The sequence below is a fragment of the Bos indicus genome, chromosome 28, assembly GCF_029378745.1.
Source record: "Bos indicus isolate NIAB-ARS_2022 breed Sahiwal x Tharparkar chromosome 28, NIAB-ARS_B.indTharparkar_mat_pri_1.0, whole genome shotgun sequence".
Classification (NCBI taxonomy): Eukaryota; Metazoa; Chordata; class Mammalia; order Artiodactyla; family Bovidae; genus Bos; species Bos indicus.
In genome coordinates this window covers 38,630,259-38,650,573 of record NC_091787.1, presented here as the reverse complement: position 1 = coordinate 38,650,573, position 20,315 = coordinate 38,630,259, and the positions used below count along the sequence as shown (strand labels likewise).

Sequence of the window (20,315 nt, the reverse complement as noted above, 5' to 3'; positions counted from 1 at the left end):
CTTACAGTCCACTAAAGTCTGTCTATTGCCTCAGCCATTGTATTGACACTGCTTTTAGTGAAATCAGCAACAACATATAATGAAGTCTTTTTTATGCATCAGATATCAGACAGCAGTTTGGGGACACAGTATTGAATAAGTCCTTGTCCTCAAGGCATTCATATATCATAGTTCTGATATACCTTTCAACACTGAACACTTCATCTGTGTAATTTCCAGTTTCTGTCCTCTGTGGGAGCTGCCTCTCAGAAATGCCTTTGTTCGTCTCCCCTCCATACCATCCTCCTCTCTAGACAGTGTCCTCATCCAGTCCTTCCCCTTTCACTCCTTTGCCAACCCTCAGGCTCCTCTGATGCTGCGGTTTATAATATCATTAGGAAAGGGGTCTCCATCTTTCAGGATTTTGTTAGATCCTTAATCCTACCTCTATGCTAACTCTTCTGAGATACATCCCTTAAATTTCATCTAAATTGAACTAGAATTCCTAAATTCAATAATGCTTTGCTTATATAGTTATTATTTTACTACCATATACTACCTTTTAACTTATATGGACTGTCCTCTGTTTATTTTTTAATTAAATTTTTTTTGAGAAAATTATAGATTTCTCTGCTGTTGTAGGAAATAATATGCACAATTTCCATGTACTCTTTGCCCAGTTTTGCCCCAAAGTAAAGTCCACTAAATTCTAATACAACATCACAACCAGGATATTGATATTAACACAGCCAAGGTACAGACTATTTCCTTCACCACAAGGATGCCTTATGCTGCCTGCTTAACAACAACATCCGCCTCTTACCCCCAACTCTCCTTAACCTCTTGTAACCACTGACCTCTTCTCTGTTTATACTATTATCATTTCAAGAATTATACATGAACAGACTCATAATGTATGTAGTTTAGGAGGATTTTTGTTCCATTGAGAATAACTCCATGAATATTCATCTGGATTGCTGTGGTTGTGTGTCAATATTATCTTCTTTTTCTTGTTTCCTTGGTAGTATCTGTGTGTGGATACACGACTGTTTATTTGACCATTCATCCACTGAAGGACATCAGAGTTGTTTCCATCTGGGGACTCTTATAAATATGTAAAGCTGCTCTAAATATTTATGTAGAGGGTTTTCTTTTTGTGTGAACAGAAGTTTCTGTTAATCTGGGATACATGTTTAGGAGTGCAGTTGCTAGGTCTTATGTTAGTTGTGGTAAAGAATTTGCCTGCAATGTGGGAGACCTGGATTCAATCCCTGGATTGGGAAGATCCCCTAGAGAGGAGAATGACAACCAACTCCAGTATTCTTGCCTGGAGAATTCCATGGACAGAGGAGCCTGGTGAGCTCCAGTCCCTGGGGTGGCAGAGTTGGACATGACTGAGTCACTAACACACACACACACACGTTACTTGTATGTTTACTTTTTAATGAACTGCCAAACTGTTTTTCACAATGGCTGTACCATTCTCCGGAGAAGGCGATGGCACCCCACTCCAGTACTCTTGCCTGGAAAATCCCATGGACGGAGGAGCCTGGTGGGCTGCAGTCCATGGGGTCGCTAAGAGTCGGACACGACTGAGCCACTTCACTTTCCTTTTTCGCTTTCGTGCATTGGAGAAGGAAATGGCAACCCACTGCAGTGTTCTTGCCTGGAGAATCCCAGGGATGGGGGAGCCTGGTGGGCTGCCGTCTCTGGGGTCGCACAGAGTCGGACACGACTGAAGCGACTTAGCAGCAGCAGCAGCAGCAGTACCATTCTCACCAGCAGTGTACGAGTGATCCTGTTTTTCCATATTGTTGGTTCACAAACTGGTCGCCATACAAAGAGGGCAAGGAGGGATGAAAAAAAGAGGCAGACCATTCCAGATTGGGAGGTGGCAGGTTTAACAGGTAAGGGAACTTACTTATAACGTTCCTCTTATGTGGCCGGAAGATAAGGTGATCTCTGCCTGCCAGAATTGGGTATATGTATATATCTATATTCTTTTTTAATTCTTTTCCATTATAGGTTATTACAAGATACTGAATACAGTTCCCTATGCTAAAGTGATTTGGTTATACATATATATGTATATGGGGCTTCCTTAATGGCTCAGAGGTCAAGAATTCTCCTGCAATGTAGGAGACCCTGGTTCACTCCCTGAGTTGGGAAAATCCCCTGGAGAAGGGAACCCACTCTAGTATTCTTGCCTGGAGAATTCCATGGACAGAGGAGCCTCACAGGCTATAGTTCATGAGGTTGCAAAGAGTAGATATATACATATATATGCATATATCTAGGTTCTGTTAAAAATTCTTTTCCATTATAGGTTGTTATTGAATAAGGTCCTTGTGCTATACACTTAATTCTTTTTTTTTTTTTTTTTACTGAGTTCATCTTTGTTTGCTTCTTCTTCTTTTTTTTTTTCTCTCTAATTTTATTTTATTTTTAAACTTTACATAATTGTATTAGTTTTGCCAAATATCAAAATGAATCCGCCACAGGTATACATGTGTTCCCCATCCCGAACCCTCCTCCCTCCTCCCTCCCCATACCATCCCTCTGGGCCGTCCCAGTGCACCAGCCCCAAGCATCCAGCATCATGCATCGAACCTGGACTGGCAACTCGTTTCCTACATGATATTTTACATGTTTCATTGCCATTCTCCCAAATCTTCCCACCCTCTCCCTCTCCCACAGAGTCCATAAGACTGTTCTATACATCAGTGTCTCTTTTGCTGTCTCGTATACACTTAATTCTTGTTGTTTATTTTATGTATGATGGTGTGCATCTGTTAATCCCATACTTCCAATTTATCCCTCCTACCACTTTTCCCTTGGTAACCATAAGCTTGTTTTCCATGTTTGTGAGTCTTTTTCTGTTTTATGAATAAGTTCACTTGTACATGTTTTAGATCCACATATAAGTGATATCATACAGTGTCTATTTTCTTCTGTCTTACTTCATTTAATATGATAGTCTCTTTATTTTCATTCAGTTCAATTACTTGTTTTTCCCTTGAAACTTCTTCTTTGAGCCATAGATTATAGAGATGTATGTTGCTTAGTTTCCAAATGTTTGCAGATTTACTTGTTTTTTTTTTGTTTGTTTGTATTTAATTTCTAGTTTGACTCTATTGTAATCAGAGACCACACTATGATTTCAGTTCTTTTAAATTTGTCAAGGTTTATTTTATGACTCAGGATGTAGTCTGTCTTGGTATGTGTCTAATGAGAAATTGAGAATAGTGTGTATTTGAGTTTTCTGCTGTTGTTGGGTGGAGTGCTGTACAATGGAAATGAGATTGTAATGATTCTTGGGGTTATTGAGTTCTTCTGTATCTGTGTCATTTTTAACTAGTTGTTCTATAACTGTTGAGAAAGGGGAATTTTTCAACTTTACTTATGGATTTTTTATTTACCCTTTTAATTTTATTTATTTATCCTTCTAAAATTTCCATTTGTTACTTCTTTGTACATTCTGTTTTTGCTAAGGTTTTTTATTTCTTTGCTGAGACAATATTTTAAAAAATTGTGTGTTCATAATTTCTCACAGAAACATTTTTTTTTTGATGATTGCTTTAAAATATTTTCAGGTAACTCTAAAATCTATATTTCACTGTTTTTATTATTTATTTAAGGTAGCTCAGTCGTGTCTGACTCTTTGCTACCCCGTGGACTGCAGCCTACCAGGCTTCTCTGTCCATGGGATTCTCCAGGCAAGAATACTGGAGTGGGTTACCATTTCCTTCTCCAGGGGATCTTCCCAACCCAGGGATCGAACCCGGGTCTCCCGCATTGGGGGCAGACGCTTTAACCTCCGAGCCACCAGGGAAGCCCTTATATTTCACTGTTAGCATCTATTAATTGTTTTTTTTTTTTCATTCAATTTGATATCTTCCTTGTTATCAGTTTAATGAGTGATCTTATCTTGAAAGTTGGAAATTTGATTTAGTACATTATGGGGCTCTGCATCTGATTTAAACTTTCTCTTTTAGCTGCCTGCTTATAAATAGCTTTATTGAAAATGGAAGAAGTGAAACTGAAAGTCACTCAGTAGTGTCCAACTTTTTGCAACCCCATGAAATAGTCCAGGGATTCTCCAGGCCAGAATACTGGAATGGGTAGCTTTTCCCTTCTTCAGGGGATCTTCCCAACCCAGGGATTGAACCCAGGTTTCCTGCATTGCAGGTGGATTCTTTACCAGCTGAACCACTAGGGAAGCCCAAGAATGCTGGAGTGGGCAGCCTATCCTTTCTCCAGCGGATCTTCCTGACCCAGGAATTGAACAGGGATCTCCTGCATCGCAGGTGGATTCTTTACCGCTTGAGCTACCAGGCAAGATCTGAAAATAGAGGGGCCCCGTTTTATTTCTGTTAGGTGAGCATAGAGGTACAGGTTCCCCATTTTTCCTTTGTCAACACTTGAGCAGGTCTTGGAGAAGACTCTTGAGAATCCCTTGGACTGCAAGGAGACCCAACCAGTCCATCCAAAAGGAAATCAGTCCTGAATATTCATTGGAAGAACTCATGCTGAAGTTGAAACTTCAATACTTTGGCCACCTGATGTGAAGAACTGACTCATTTGAAAAGGCCCTGATGCTGGGAAAGGTGGAAGGCAGGAGAAGAAGGGAATGACAGAGGATGAGATGGTTGGATGGCATCACTGACTCAATGGACATGAGTTTGAGTAAACTCCGGGATGTGGCAATGGACAGGGAGGCCTGGCATGCTGCAGTCCATGGGGTTGCAGAGTTGGAACTCAACTGAGCAACTGAACTGAACTGAGCAGGTGTCAATACCTGCTATGTGGGGAGTAGAAAGAGGGGTGCCACTAGTTCTCCAGTGATACTTCCCTGGCTGCAGATTCCTTGTTACTGGTCCCAATGTGGCCTCCTTCTGAGTTGAGTCTGAAGGCTATGTGGATAGTCACTTAGTCTTACAGCTGGAAAGTGATGAAAATCCTTGCTCTCCATTTGGCCTCCTATGACACCATGCCAACAGAAAAATTAAAGGGTGGCTCATGACTGTTGGTGGTGGTGGAAGTCCAAGTTCCCCTCATGGTCTTCACTGACATCTCATTAGGGGTTGGGGGCTTGTTACCACCCATCAGGGATGAAGGTATTCTCCTCTCATCTTTGTCTGACATTACCCTGGTGAAGAAATAGAGGTAGTAGGCCTCATTACACTCTTCAGAGGGCAGAAGTCTAGGTTTCTCCCTTGATCTTTGCTGGCCTGAATGGGGTAGGACCACAGTTGTTTCTGCGGTATCTGGCTGGAGTAAAACAGTTATTGCCTGCAAACTTTCTATGTTGTCTGGATCCTTTGGCAGAGAGAGGAGGCTGTTGGGGGCCTGAACCTGTTGGCATCTTCTGGTTTCCGGCTTCTTCAGGCTCTAAATATGGGATCTATATGACAAAAAGAAAACTCAGAGTTACTCATCTCCATATTGCTCCTCAGGTTCTGAACCCCCCCTAGTCAATCTGCCTTTTTCTGTAATTTTTTAAAATTGTTAAGTTTATTTCAGTTATTTTTAGTAGAAGGAATAGGAAAAAATATGTTTATTCCATCTTTCCAGAAGCTCAACTTCCATGTTTGTTTTTAATTAATAAATCAGTGCAAAGGATTCTTAATCTTTTATCCTCCCCTTATTTTTTTTTTAGAACCCATTGTCCCGGAGGTCACAGACTTTGCCAATAAATAAAATAAACTCAGTTTAGTAACAGATGTTGGTCCTTGGTTTTTCCTCAGACTTTGTTAATTTCAAGCACGAACAGATGATTTTGGAGCTCTTTGTGTATGAGTTCTGAAAGTTACACGCAGCTCAGAATTGTGTGCTCCTGAGGCTAAACTGAGCTGGATTGGATTTCATTTTGGGAAAGTGATATAGGCTACTTGATCTTACATTTGATATTTTCAATAGGAACTCATCACAGACTACAAAGAACGCAAAGGCAGAAGGGTGTTTTCAGAAAGGCCTGTATCTTTTCCCTCTCTGAATGTACATGTGCCATGTACAGCTTTTGTCACAGTGGCTGCTTACTAACTGGTACTTTAAAAATCTTTTATTAGATGAAAGTTCCCTGTTTACCTAGGTTGTTAGGTATTATTTTGTAACCAAAACCTGTACTTTATAGTATACTGTTCTAATCCATATGAGTGGATTTCTCATTTTTATTTTACCATAGAATTTTTTTTCTTTCAGTGTTTGATTTTAGCTGATGTTTAATTTAACCTTGGGATTCTTACTGAATACTTTAATGAAAATTTTAGGTATATTTTATTCATCTATATATATTTTTATGAATTGACACTTTAATAAAAAAGAATATGAGAATAGTATCAAAAACAAATGACCATCTGTCACTCAAAAATAAATATGAGGCTCACTAGCTGTTGATTTAAAGCTATCTGTACGAAACATTAAAAGTAGTTTAATGACACTCACACTGCACCACCAGTGAATACTGAATTGACTGTTAGCAACATGCTTATCTGCTGATGTTCCTTAGCCTGATTCTTTCTTTGCCACTGTTACTGAGTCCGAGCTTGTACTGATGGCTATGTGGCAGGCCAGTAAGTTGAGAGATGAGTTTTGGGGGCAAGGAATCACGACTTTATTCAGAAAGCCACCAGACTGAGAAGATGGTTGACTAGTATTCCAAAGAACTATCTTACCTGAGTTAAAATTCAGAAGAGGGTTGTGGCTGATTGTTGCAAACTTCTTCCTTCCAGAATCTTTTGTTCTAGCTGCCCATGTAGGTCTGTTCACAGTGTTTCTATAAGCCTCCAAAAAGACATATGTTATTCTCTGTTCTGTAATGTTTTATCTGTATATGAATGGGAAAGTGTTATACTTTTAAAGGTCAGAGCCTTGAGAATGGGCTATACTGTACATTTCAGGCTAAAGGCAATATTCTTTCACAAAAATGCAGAGCCAGCGATACTAAACACAGACAGCAGAGCGCAAGGATCAGAGCTAAAGGTATAGATCCAATGTGGAGTCAGGCTTGTTCTTCTCTGTTATCAGGAACCTCTTGTTTGTCTGTCTAGATCCCAAAGAAAGGTCATTACTTTTGAACCTTAAGATGATCCTCACAAAAATGCATAGGGCTTGTTTTCTTAAGGATAGATCATTATCTGGAGTACATCTGAAACATCATAATTATGATGCTCATTAATTAGTTTTTTTGTATACGTCAAATGAATTAGATACTAGCTACAGGAATTGTAGTAAGAACAAAAATTAACAGGATCTAAAAAAAAATCTATCATAGAAAAATAGCTGATGGCATTTTCATTTTTAGATCTTCTATATGTGCATCTTTTGTTTTATTCAGATCATAATAATAGTATAGAAATAATTTAAAATATTTTCTTAATATCCCATCAAATTCATAATGCTGCTACATGATCTTCATATATATTTTGATTATGAAAAATTTTGGCTGTTAGAAAAATTAGTTATAATGGGGTCGCAAAGAGTCAGACATGACTGAGTGACTGAACTGAATCACAAATATGACAAGATGTAGAATTAACTTAAGATTTTGAAATAATATTTGCTCCAGATACATGTTAACCCTTGAAGATAAAATAAAAACTACTTCTTATTAAACTCTAGATTTTGGAAATATAATGTGGAAGCACATAGAAAAGTGCATAAAATCTGAAATGTAAGATTTAGGAAATAAGTAGTAAACCAGGCATTTATTTAACAGAGTCTTTTGAAGATCAGATGTTTTAATTTCAATGAAATATGATGTATCAATATATTTTTTATGTCACTTTTGTGACCTACAAAATCTTTTATCTACTTTAAAGTAGCAAAAATTTCCCTCCTATATCTTATTTTGGAAGTTTCAGAGATATATAGCTTTTACATTTTGACCTTGAAACTATCCTAAAGGATTAAATTTTGTGTATACAATGAGGTAAGGGTCATTTTTCCCCATGCATATATCCAGTTGTTGCTGTACTATTTGTTGAAAAGATGACCTTATCACAGAGAAAAAGCACTAGAAATTGAGGAATTAATACATCCCATTGATCAGTCTCCACCCTTAAAGTCCACCAGCGCTCTTTTACTGGCTCAACTCGTTGCCTAAAAATTCTCTCATCTTTTACTTCAGGATGGTTTAATCTCTTTCTCTGCTGTAGTCATGAATAAAGTCTTCCCTGCCTGTTTACCTTTGTCCAGTGCAATATTTACTTTGAACCTAATCAGTTTTAATAGCTAAGAGCTAGAATGACATGTCCCCAATTCATACTCTCTTTATCATTAGTCAGTGGCTTTTTCAAAGCTAGAAGTCTGATATTTTCATTTTTTATTACAAAATCCTTTAATGAATAATTAGTGCCTTCAAGATAAAATGGAAACTCCCTGGTATGGTAAATAAGATATTTCAACACACACACACACCTTTTAAAACTGAAGGCTACTTTCTAGTATAAGGTTGCACTTCCCCCCACCATATACAGCCTAACATTTACAAGTTACTTGTAGATAACAATAACACACTATTAGGGGACCTCCTTGGTGGTCCAGTGGCTAAGACTCTGTGCTCCCTTGCAGGGGTCCTGGGTATGATCCCTAGCCAGGAAACTAGATCACACATGCCGCAACTAAGAGCTGATGCAGCCAAATAAATGCTTCACTTTTTTTTTTTTAAGAACATACTGTTAGTTTGTTTCACTGCCTCTGTTTGAATCCATGAATTTATGGAAACGATAAGTAACATTAGCTTATATGGAATGAATTAGATGAGGAAAAACAAGAGATGGGGTTTAAACAAAGAAACATCCAAGACAGAAATAAAATCAAGGCAGATTCTTTTTTTTTTTTTTAGTGGATTTTTTAAAAAATATAAATTTATTTTTTTTAATGGGAGGCTAATTACTTTATGATATTGTATTGGTTTTGCCGTACACTGACATGAATCCACCATCGGTGTACATGTGTTCTCCATCCTGAACCCCCCTCCCACCTCCCACCCCATCCCATCCCTCTAGGTCATCCCAGTGCACCAGCCCCGAGCACCCTGTCTCATGCATCAAACCTGGACTGGCGATTCATTTCACATATGATAATGTACGTGTTTCAATGCCATTCTCCCAAATATCCCACCCTCACCCTCTCCCACAGAGTCCAAAAGACTGTTTTATACATCTGTATCTCTTTTGCTGTCTCACATATGGGGTCATCATTACCATCTTTCTAAATTCCATATATATGCGTTACTATACTGTATTGGTGTTTTTCTTTCTGGCTTACTTCACTCTGTATAATAGGCTCCAGTTTCATCCACCTCATTAGAATTGATTCAAATGTATTCTTTTTAATGGCTGAGTAATACTCCATTGTGTATATGTACCACAGCTTTCTTATCCATTCATCTGCTGATGGACCTCTAGGTTGCTTCCATGTCCTGGCTATTGTAAACTGTGCTGCGATGAACATTGGGATTCACGTGTCTCTTTCCCTTCTTGTTTCCTCGGTGTGTATGCCCAGCAGTGGGATTGCTGGGGCCCCGCATTGCAAGTCAGATTCTTAACCACTGCATCACTAGGGAGGTCCCAGTGTAGCTTCTTATTGCCTGAATACTTAAGTTGATACCCAAATAATTTTTCAATGAAGTCCATGTTCTTATGGGGTAGAAGTTTGAATCTTGTCTGTGGTTAGGACTATCTGCAGGAGGAAAGATTAGAAGAAAAGACACTGGAGTCTTTGAAAGATTATTGTGAAAAAGAAACCTGGAAATAGTATAGACTGATCACTAGGAATGGCAGGTAGGATGGAGCCATTGTTCTAGGTATGGATCCTATATCAGTTTCCTTTCTTTTGTTGTTCAGTTGCTCAGTCATGGCCGACTCTTTGCGACCCCATACTGCAGCATGTCAGGCTTCCCTGTCTTTCACTGTTTCCTGGAGTTTGCTCAAACTCATGTCCATTGAGTCGATGGTGCCATCCATCCTCTGTATGCCCCCTCTCCTTCTGCCCTCAATATTTCCCAGCATCAGGGTCTTTTCCAGTGAGTCAGCTCTTTGCATCAGGTAGCTAAAGTATTGGAGCTTCAGCTTCAGTATCAGTCCTACCTGGAGAAGGAAATGGCAAACCACTTCAGCATTCTTGCCTTGAGAACCCCATGAAGAGTATGAAAAGGCAAAGAGCAGTTTCCTAGGGCTGCTATAACAAAGTACCACAAACACGATGTCTTACAATAACAGAAATATACTCTCTCATAGTTCTAGAGACCAGAAGTCTGAAATGGAGGTGTTAGCAAAATTGGTTCCTTCAGAGGGCTCTTGGGAGACTCTGTTCCATGGCTGTCTCCTGGTTCTGGTGATGGTTGGAAATCCTTGGCGTTTCTTGTAGATCTATCACTTCAGTCTCAGCATCCATCTTCACGTGGCATCTCATTGTGTTTCTTATAAGCATCTTCCCTCTGTGTGCTGTACCTCTTCTCATTAGGATACCAGTCATACTTGATTAAGGGATCATCCTACTCCAGTATGAACTTATCTTAATTAATTATATTTGCAACAATCCTGTTTCCAAGTCAGATCACTTTCTTAAGCACTAATGGTTACGATTCTGACATATCTTTTGGGAGAGGATACAATTCAACCGATAACAAATTCCCTTCCCAAAGTACTTATGTACTCTTGTAGTATAAGAGACATCTTCCTTTTTTTGTTAAGATCCCAAAACTCCGCTGAAGGAAACCCTTTTAAAAAGCTTATAGTAAGAACAGAGCCTTTTCCCTGTTGATCTTGGATGGTGATAAACCCCAGATGATAGTCTTGAGAGATGTTGATGAGGCTAATACTTTACCTAGAAATGAGAGAGGAGACAATTTTCCATGGATACAACTTCCGAGAAGAATGATAGCAGTAAGTGGGACATGAAAGGACTGAAAGGAATAATTGAGAAGAGGGCCACATCATACCTTCTGTTTACTGTCTTTAATGAAGATCTTATTCTTCTCTATGTTTTAAAATTTTTTATTTTAAGTCATCTTTTCTTAATCTTCTATCTTTGATGTTTTTATAATTTTATTTTTTTAATTGGATGAAAATGACAATGTTGTATTGGCTTTATGGTTATTTTTAATCTTCTTATCTTTTCATTTTTCCCTCCCTTTTTTTCCTAAAAGCATCTGCAGGGCCAAGAAAAAATATTGGCATAACACATGCTCAATAAATCGATAAATTATATGTATGTCAAATGTTTCCTCTGGTTAATCATTCTTGAAAGGAAACAAATAAATCTGGATATTTATCTTTTCTTTTAGTTACACGATGAGTGAATTGCCTGTGTTTATACAGTTCATTTGAGTGATGGTCACCTCCCCTTTACATATCGGGAGAAGGCCAGTTAGTCCATTAATGCAACCGTTTCTTTTGCATGTAAGCAGATTTTAATTTTCATAATATGCAGCTCTGTTAGACCAAGGAGAGATTTATACTACATCCTGTGCTTAGTTCTCTGGCTTTCTGAATCCACTTTCAATGCTCAAAAAGTAAAACTTGTCATTTGTAGCTCCTGAGGTTCATTCTGTCTGTACTATTTTGCCACATGTAAATGATCGAGACTGTGTATCCCAGTGTTGTTTGCCACCACCAGCTCCCACTATTCTGGCTGATCTGTTGTTGGATTTCATGGTCTCCACATGGATGTGTACGGAGGGAAACTCAGAGATGCTTGGACAGCACAGCAGCAGTACTCTTCACAGAGGGACAGCCTTGCAGTAGACTTGAAGCCGCCATGTTTTCTGTTCAGTGGGACCTCGCATTTTCGAGCACAGGGAAGAGCAAAGACAGCATGTAAACATCTCTCATTCTTGCAGGCCAGGCAATTCTTTCCTAAGGCTCTGCACAGATAGGCTACAGATGGAGTTCCTTAGTGGTAATCCATTGTCATTCAGTGAGTGAAAAAAAACCTTAATTTCTAGAAACACATGGATAACTTCATATTTTTCTGCTTTCATCATCATTGTATGTGAAGCAGGGAAAGACTGCATCAAAAATTGCCAAGCAGCTGCAATTTTTTCCTTAATTATTTTTTTGCATGAGTGAAAAAATGCTTTAATTTTTGGGAATATAAGGCAGTAAGTATATGTAATATAGAAGAAAAATAAATTAAGCTTGGAGGAAGATAAAATTGCTCAAGGGAAATAATAAATTCCATTAAATTGAATTCAAAACAGTTGTCCCAAGAAGATATTTAAATTCAGTGTTGTAAATTATTTTTAGAAGTGTAGACTTAAAAAGGAACTTAAATCCTTCAATCCAGAAAAAGCTGAGATGTCCAGGGAACAGAAGAGAAGGAGACCATGAAGTCATGAGGAAAAACCATTTCACCAGAATGAACTGCTTTACTAAAGAGGTGGCTTTTCAGCAACACTTTGAAAGTATTTTGACAAAATGTAAGGTTAATGAACTCATATGGGTATCATTATAGTGACAGCAAAAAAAAAGTAGCTTTGAATCAGAAAAGTAAAATGACTATTGTTTACCCTTGCTAAATACTCCAGAAATAATTCAATATTTTCAATGAAAATTACATTATGAAGTCACTGGACAGAGAGAAAATATAATTTTTATTTATATACATTGTCAGCACCATGATCCTCATGGCCTTGTTGGACAATTTTATTTGAATAAATTTGTTCCCAGTGGAATTGTCAAGAAGAACCCAGCTGAAAGTTCATGATTTTGACATTTGAATTTCTTCTCGTATTGTAACTTGCCATTGTAAAACAATAGACAAGTGATCTTACCGTGAAAGAGACTTTCAAATATTAACATACTGCTTCATATTTTTAAATGTGTAGAAATTTACCTGAAACATAGCAAAGAGATTAGTAGGAAATGGGTAGGTAGCCTTACATGAAGCCTAATTATAATATTAACAAAAAGAGAGAAGTTATATCTAGGAAATTTTGACATCCGTCCCTGAATCAAATCTCTCCAGAAATACTTGTCAGATTCCTTTGTTATCAGAAATGAAAAAATAAAGAATGCAATATATTTCCGATTTTAATAACTTATCTGGAAACTAAAGGAAAACTTTGAAATAATGTATTTATTATGGTTTTTAACTGCTTCTCAGATCCTTTTAATATATTTCATTTCTTTATATTTAGTACATATTGTTCATTTTCATATACATTCATTTTTGTAAGAAAATGAGTATTTTAAAAATACTGTCAAGAACCTTACCATAACTGATGTTTAGCTATACACCTTTTTTATTTTATCTGGTCAAAATAATTACTGAAAAAAAAAAAAAACAACATCATTTAGGCCTTCAGCACTTAGTGCATTCAAGCTTATCATCTGGGAAAAAGTCACAGTAGCAACGTGAGGCAAATCGCAAATGTTATCTGTCTTGTTTTACAAACAAGGTAAATCATTTAAACAAGGAGACACAGCTCACACTTGACAGTAACTAGATGTTAAATCTAATTATCTAAATTCTAAAATCATGCTTTTTAAACTAGATTATTACCCTTGCATTTACTTTACCTCTTTCTTTCTTTTTACTTGTTACCACCTAGAACTTTGACTAATGTCATAACCATTTGGGAAGGTCATGAAAAAGTGAGGAAAAACTGCTGGAAAGGGGGACATAGAGTGCCAACCTAAGCAGAGACAGATCTAGCCTAGATCTTGCAACAGAAGCAACTAGACAGGAGCTGCAGCCTGTGGTTTGGACACACAAGACCAAAAGAAAATCAGGATGGGGAATTCCAACAAAGAGTAAACAAGAGGGGAAATGGGAGATCACTCTGCTGGTCATGAGGATGAAACGTTTTCCTGGTGGCTCAGTGGTAAAGGAGACGTGGGTTCAGTACCTAGGTTGGGAGGATCCCTTGTAGTAGGAAATGGCAACCCACTCCCGTCTTCTTGCCTTGGAAATCCCAGGACTGGTGGGCTACAGTCCATGGAGTTGCAAAAGAATCAGACACAACTTACTGACTGAAAAACAACAAACCTGAGGATGAAGGCAAACTCCATCAGAAATTTGCTGTAGTTCACAGGGTGCTGATTTGAACTGAGTGGGAAATGCTTCAGCCACATCTGTTGCCCTTAGAGTGCCAGCCTCTCCTCTATCCCCCTACACAACTTTTCTATTTCTTGCTAGTAAAGTAATTCAGGGATCACCACTGAAAAACAGGAAAGCTGCAATCTTTCTCAGCATCTGACTTCTCTGTTTCTCCTAAAACATGAATTTAGCACTCCAGTGGTTATAGGGGGATAAAGAAAATGTAAACATGGAGAAATGGTCAAGCTTCAAAAAATCTCAAATGTGCTTCTTACTGTAGGTAGTAAAACCAAAGTGACATTAAAAGGTGGCCTAGCAGTGACCACGGAGGAGGAGTCAGGAATGAAATGTCTCTGATCCTCTGTCTACCCAGCCAGGAATAAAATGGCCTGAACAAAGCTTCTCAGAGCCTCAGATCCCCCATCCATCAAATGGAGAACATACTGGTCCTTCTCAGGCACCTCAGATGTGGCTATTCAGTGAGATAATGCATTCTTCTGCTAATTCAAGTAATAAAAACAAAACAACAAACAAAAAGTACTATTTCCACTTTCTCAGGCATTGTGCTGAAAACTAACAGTAAAACAACAAAAAAGATAGGGGCCTTTCATTCTGATGCCCTTCAAATCAACAATGATAGATAGATACCTATAGTGAAGCTACAGTGAAAAACAAGGAAATATTAAACACCCAAGTAGGACTAGAGATTAAATCTGGGGATAAGGGAGATATATCCTCACAGTGAGAGGTATCAGGAGCCTTAAAAGGTTTATAATGTTCTGTCCTGTAAGCTAGTACTGAGTAGTTGAATGTTCACTTTTTCATTCTGTGTACCATCTGGACTTATATGCAATTTATTTAGATGTAAGAAATATTTCTTAATTTAGAAATATCCTTTAAAAAGACATGAAACTTTCATGAAAGAGTGCATATGATGCTTGGAAATAAAAGACCTAGAAACCAACATTAAGTATTAAGTATATCGTTGAGCACTGGTGTTGATAAAGGGGATTGGGGTTGGAGTTTTCAGAACAAACAGAAATTGTGCAACAGAAAACAAAGTAAGAAAGAAAGAGGCTATGAACAAGCATTTCAGTATTTAGTATGCTTGGGGCAACCAGGGTTTAAGAGCATAAAAGCATGCTGTTGAAGATAAAATGCCTAGAAGAAATATTTGAGGAAACTAGAGAATAAAGAGGGAGATGGATAACTTCGAGAAACTGCTTAATATACTACTTGATACAAGATTTGGGACAAATCACCATGTTTTTGGGTTTCAGTTTTCTCATTTGTACAATCAAAGAGCACACAAAAGGATGGGAAGATCAGATGCTTCTCCCAGCCTTCAGACAACTTGCTCAGATACTGTCCTCATGACTTACAAGGAGAAATAAATCCTTAAAGTTCTTGCCACATTTTTTTTCCCCACCAGCCAGACCTGGTTGTTAAGGGCATTGCTTGACAAATAATGAAAATAGAGAGATGAGAAAAATGTACACCCTTGGTACAGCCACCTCCTTGACCCTTGCGCTGTTTACTTTATGAGTTTGTTTGGGAAACAACAGTATGCTGTCAGAGTTATTGCTGCATAATTCTAGAGGAGATCACACGCAGTATTTAATTTTTTAGTAGCTTTGACATTAAAATTTTATTAAATGTATTTGAGGGGTAGGTTAGCATGGCAAAACCCTTATCCAGTAATTAATGGCCTGCTGGGTACTGAAAGGATGAGACATATGGTGAGGCAGAAGGGGAGAGGTTAGGAGTTCACAGCCAAAGAGGGCCTATTTTCTGAGACAAACACAGATATATAGAGCTTGTAAGCTTTGAAGGCGTGGAGGAACAGGAGAAAACAGAAATCATGAATGTGCTGTGCAGAAAATTAGGATGATTTGGATATAAGGAAAGCTAGGCAAGACATGAGTAGAGGATGAGTCTAATGCATGACTGTATGCTGTGCTTAAAAATAATAATGGTGGTGGCAGCTGATTCTATTGAAACTATGTATCAGACACCAAGATAAATACTTTTCATATATTATTCATTAAAGGCTTATGATGATAGTTTGAGGTAAGTCCTGATATATATCATTATTTTAAAGATGATAAAATGGGATTTACCAGGATTAAGTGATGTACTCACAGTCACACAACTGGTAAATAGGAATGGAAAGGCTTGAACCCAAGTCGTCTTTCAAAAAATGTATTCTTCTTCTGTGTTACCCCACACTGTTGGTCTGTTCTCTCTTAACTCACTGGTTTCACTACTTAAGTCTTTGAACATCAGAGAGGCAGCTGACCACTGGAGGGAAAGATAAGGAACAAAGTTGCTTTCTCTCTGTATGAGTATGTTTCTTCTGCATTTTAAATCCTCATCTAGTGTGATGGGTAACTGTGAACTATGTCAGAGAGCTAACAGTTAAATCAGATCCAAGCCTAAACTGTATGCCGAGTCAAATAGTCACCTAGCACACTGGTGTTCACTTCAACCCTGCTTACTGGAGAGTGAGGTGGTGAGCTCCATGTGACATTACACAAATATTTTTTTTTTTGATAGTTTTATTTTTTTTTAATTTTATTTTTAAACATTACAATATTGTATTAGTTTTGCCAAATATCGAAATGAATCCACCACAGGTATACATGTGTTCCCCATCCTGAACCCTCCTCCCTCCTCCCTCCCTGTACCATCCCTCTGGGTTGTCCCAGTGCACCAGCCCCAAGCATCCAGTATCGTGCATTGAACCTGGACTGGCGACTCATTTCATACATGATATTATACATGTTTCAATGCCATTCTCCCAAATCTTCCCACGCTCTCCCTCTCCCTCTCCCACAGAGTCCATAAGACTGTTCTATACATCAGTGTCTCTTTTGCTGTGTCGTATACAGGGTTGTTGTTACCATCTTTACAAATGCCATATATATGCGTTAGTATACTGTATTGGTGTTTTTCTTTCTGGCTTACTTTGCTCTGTATAATAGGCTCCAGTTTTTATCCACCTCATTAGATGGATTCTAATGTTTCATCCACCTCATTAGAACTGATTCAAATGTATTCTTTTTAATGGCTGAGTAATACTCCATTGTGTATATGTACCATAGCTTTCTTATCCATTCATCTGTGGATGGACATCTAGGTTGCTTCCATGTCCTGGCTATTATAAACAGTGCTGTGATGAACATTGGGGTACACGTATCTCTTTCAATTCTGGTTTCCTCAGTGTGTATGCCCAGCAGTGGGATTGCTGGATCATAAGGCACTTCTATTTCCAGTTTTTTAAGAAATAACACAAATATTTTGCCCACAGAAACAGCCCAAATTTGAACAATATGAGTAACATGATCAAATTCCCAGCAAAATTAAAGTATAAAGTGGAAGTCCATTCCCTATCCAGAAAATTCAAAAAATATTTTGTAGTTCAGCAGTCTTCTCCCCAATATTTTACTCAGCTCTCTCTCAGAAAGTATAATATCAGGGATGGTATGGGGAGGGAGGAGGGAGGAGGGAGGAGGGTTCAGGATGGGGAACACATGTATACCTGTGGCGGATTCATTTTGATATTTGGCCAAACTAATACAATTTGTAAAGTTTAAAAATAAAATAAAATTAAAAAAAAAAGAAAGTATAATATCTTGGCGGGAGCTAGTGTTGTTCAGTAGCTTCAGCCTGAAGGTGTCTTTCCCTGTATCGACTACAGCTATGACTGTACTTCCAAAGGTAGAGTAATCTAACCCTAAATTGGCAATGGTAAAGAATCTGCCTACCGAAGCAGGAGATGCAAAATACGTAGGCTCGATCCCTGGGTCAGGAAGATCCCCTGGAGGAGGAAATGGCACTTCGTCCAGTATTCTTGCCTGGAGAATGTCACGGACAGAGGAACCTGGCTTGTTACAGTCTTTAGGGTTGCAAAAGTTGGACATGACTGAGTGACTGAGCACACACACATGCACAACCCTAAATTACACATTTATCCTGTTTTCAAATATCTGAATACATTATCAGAACATCAAAGTCACACCCATATAATTTAGAAATTTTCCAAGCAATTTCTTAGTCTCAAAGAAGTTTACTCCTAGCAAAATAGTATTGCTAGTAACTAGTATATTTTGTCATCTAAACATTCCCTGCTACTAATATTTTCAGGATGAGTTTGAAAGTGTTCCTTCCTGTTTTGATACTTTGGAAGACTGTGAGGAAGACTGGTATTAATTCTTCTCTAAATAGTTAGTAGAATTCTCCAGTGAAGTTACCTGGGTTTTTCTTTGTCAGAAGGTTTTGAATACTGATTAAATCTCTTAGCTGGTTCTCTTAGCTAGATCTAGATCTCTTAGCTAGATCTCTTAAATCTATTGAAATTGTTTATCTCTTCATGATTCAGACTTGATCAGTTGTATGTTTCTAAGAATTTATCCATTTCTTTTAGATCAACCAATTTGTTGGAGGTATAATTGTTCATAGTGATCTCACAATGTTTTTTATTTCTGTGACATCAGTTGTAATGTATATCCTTTTACATTTCTAATTTTCACTATTAGAATATCCTCTTTCTCTTTACTCTAGGTAAAATTTTGTCAATTTTATCTTTTAAAAAAACCAAGTATTAATTTTGTTGATTCTTTTCCTCTTGATTGTTGATTCTTTTCCTCTTGATTGTCTCTTCTCTATTTCATTTAGCTCTGTTTTAATTATTATTTTCTTCCTTCTGCTAACTTTGGCTTTACTTTGTTTTTCTTGTTTAGTTCTTTGAAGTATAAAGTTAGATTATTGGTTTGAGATTTCTGGTTTTTTTTTTTTTTTTTAGTTTTTCCAACTTTAGTATATATAAATAAAAATGACAATTAAAAAATAAAATACTTAGTTCTAAAAGAGAGAAACTGTATCAGCCTGAACACACTCTGGTCAATTCTGAATCAGTCACACAAATCTACCTTCTAAGGAAACCTGACTAGTGAGACAGTTAATTTTGTGCTTTTGGCTATAAAGAACTAAATTACACTCACTCTTTCATCTTTTAATGAAAGATAACTTACTCTCAGAAGCAGCATAAGCACTGTTACAGTAAGTCTACTCCTAAATGAAAATATGGGGTGAGTTATAGTTTACTTAGTAGCCAAGCTAAGATACCTTTGAAAATTAGCCTTGGATCAAAGCAATTACATAAGTTCAAGATGTTATCTTAGGATGAAAGGTAACACAGGTCCGTAACTTCCTTTAAAAAGACACTGAAAATTAAACCTTTGGCATAGTCAGAACTTCCAGAAATGTTTCTTAAATATCAATTTTTTCTATGGACAGATGCTATGTCCATTTTATTCATAATCTTCTCTTGTTACCAGCATATCGTCGAAATCATCATTCTCTGATATAAATTTTCCACCTTCCCAGGCATAAACAATAGGGTTTTCAGGCAGCACAAGAGAAACATCATAATCTATTGGAGTGAGAGATTGAACTTCTGAGAAAACTTGATCCCTAAATCCAGGGAACAGGGAATTTCCTCCTGTCAAAACGATGTTCTTAAAAAAATGTGGTTGCAGTTCTTCAGGTAAATTCTGAATTGAATAGACGATAGCTTCTGGAATCCCCATTTCATGAATACCTATATCAGAAGGATTAAAGAATATTTCTGGAACAGCAAATCTCTCATTGGCCAGATGAAGAATTTTTTCCCCAGATATGTATTTTCCACTTAACACCATCTCTTCTCTTGGCTATAAGATATGATTTCATTTAGACGATAGGTTAGGAGTTCTCCCACATTTATATGAATAATTGCTTCTTTTTTCTTAAAAAAATATGGAACGTCTCACTAATTTGAGTGTCATCCTTGCTCAGGGGCCATGCTAATCTCTGTATCATTCCAATTTTAGTATATGTGCTGCCGAAGCGAGTGCTATTTTTTTGTTTTTTTTTTTTTTTAATGTAAGCATTTTCTACTATAGATTCTTTGTACTGCTTTTGTTGTAACCCCAAAGTTTTTTTATTTTTTTAATGTTGTGTTTTTGTTTTCATTTGTCTTGAGATAATTTTCTAAATTCCCTTGTAAGTTCTCCTATGGCTCATTCATGATTTAAGAATGAATTATTTAATTACCATGCATTTGTTGGTTTTCCTTTGGCTGTTAATTTCTAGTTTCATTCCATTGTAGTTATAAAAGATAATTTGCTTGATTTCAGTATTCTGAAGTTTGTAAAGACTTATTTCGTGGCCCTTCATGTGATCTGTCTTAGAGGCTATTCCATGTTCACTGGAGAAGAATGTGAGCTCTGCTCTTGTTGGGTGAAGTG

The 20,315-nt window shown here is 37.5% G+C and overlaps 1 non-coding gene across 1 annotated transcript; it reads right to left on the bottom strand.

Annotated features, from left to right (window-relative positions):
- Window positions 1-19,818: 19,818 nt before the first annotated feature.
- On the bottom strand, window positions 19,819-19,922 carry LOC139180458 (U6 spliceosomal RNA). The gene has a single exon (XR_011564729.1). It is a non-coding gene; the product is annotated as a U6 spliceosomal RNA (small nuclear RNA).
- Between the last annotated feature and the right edge of the window lie 393 nt (window positions 19,923-20,315).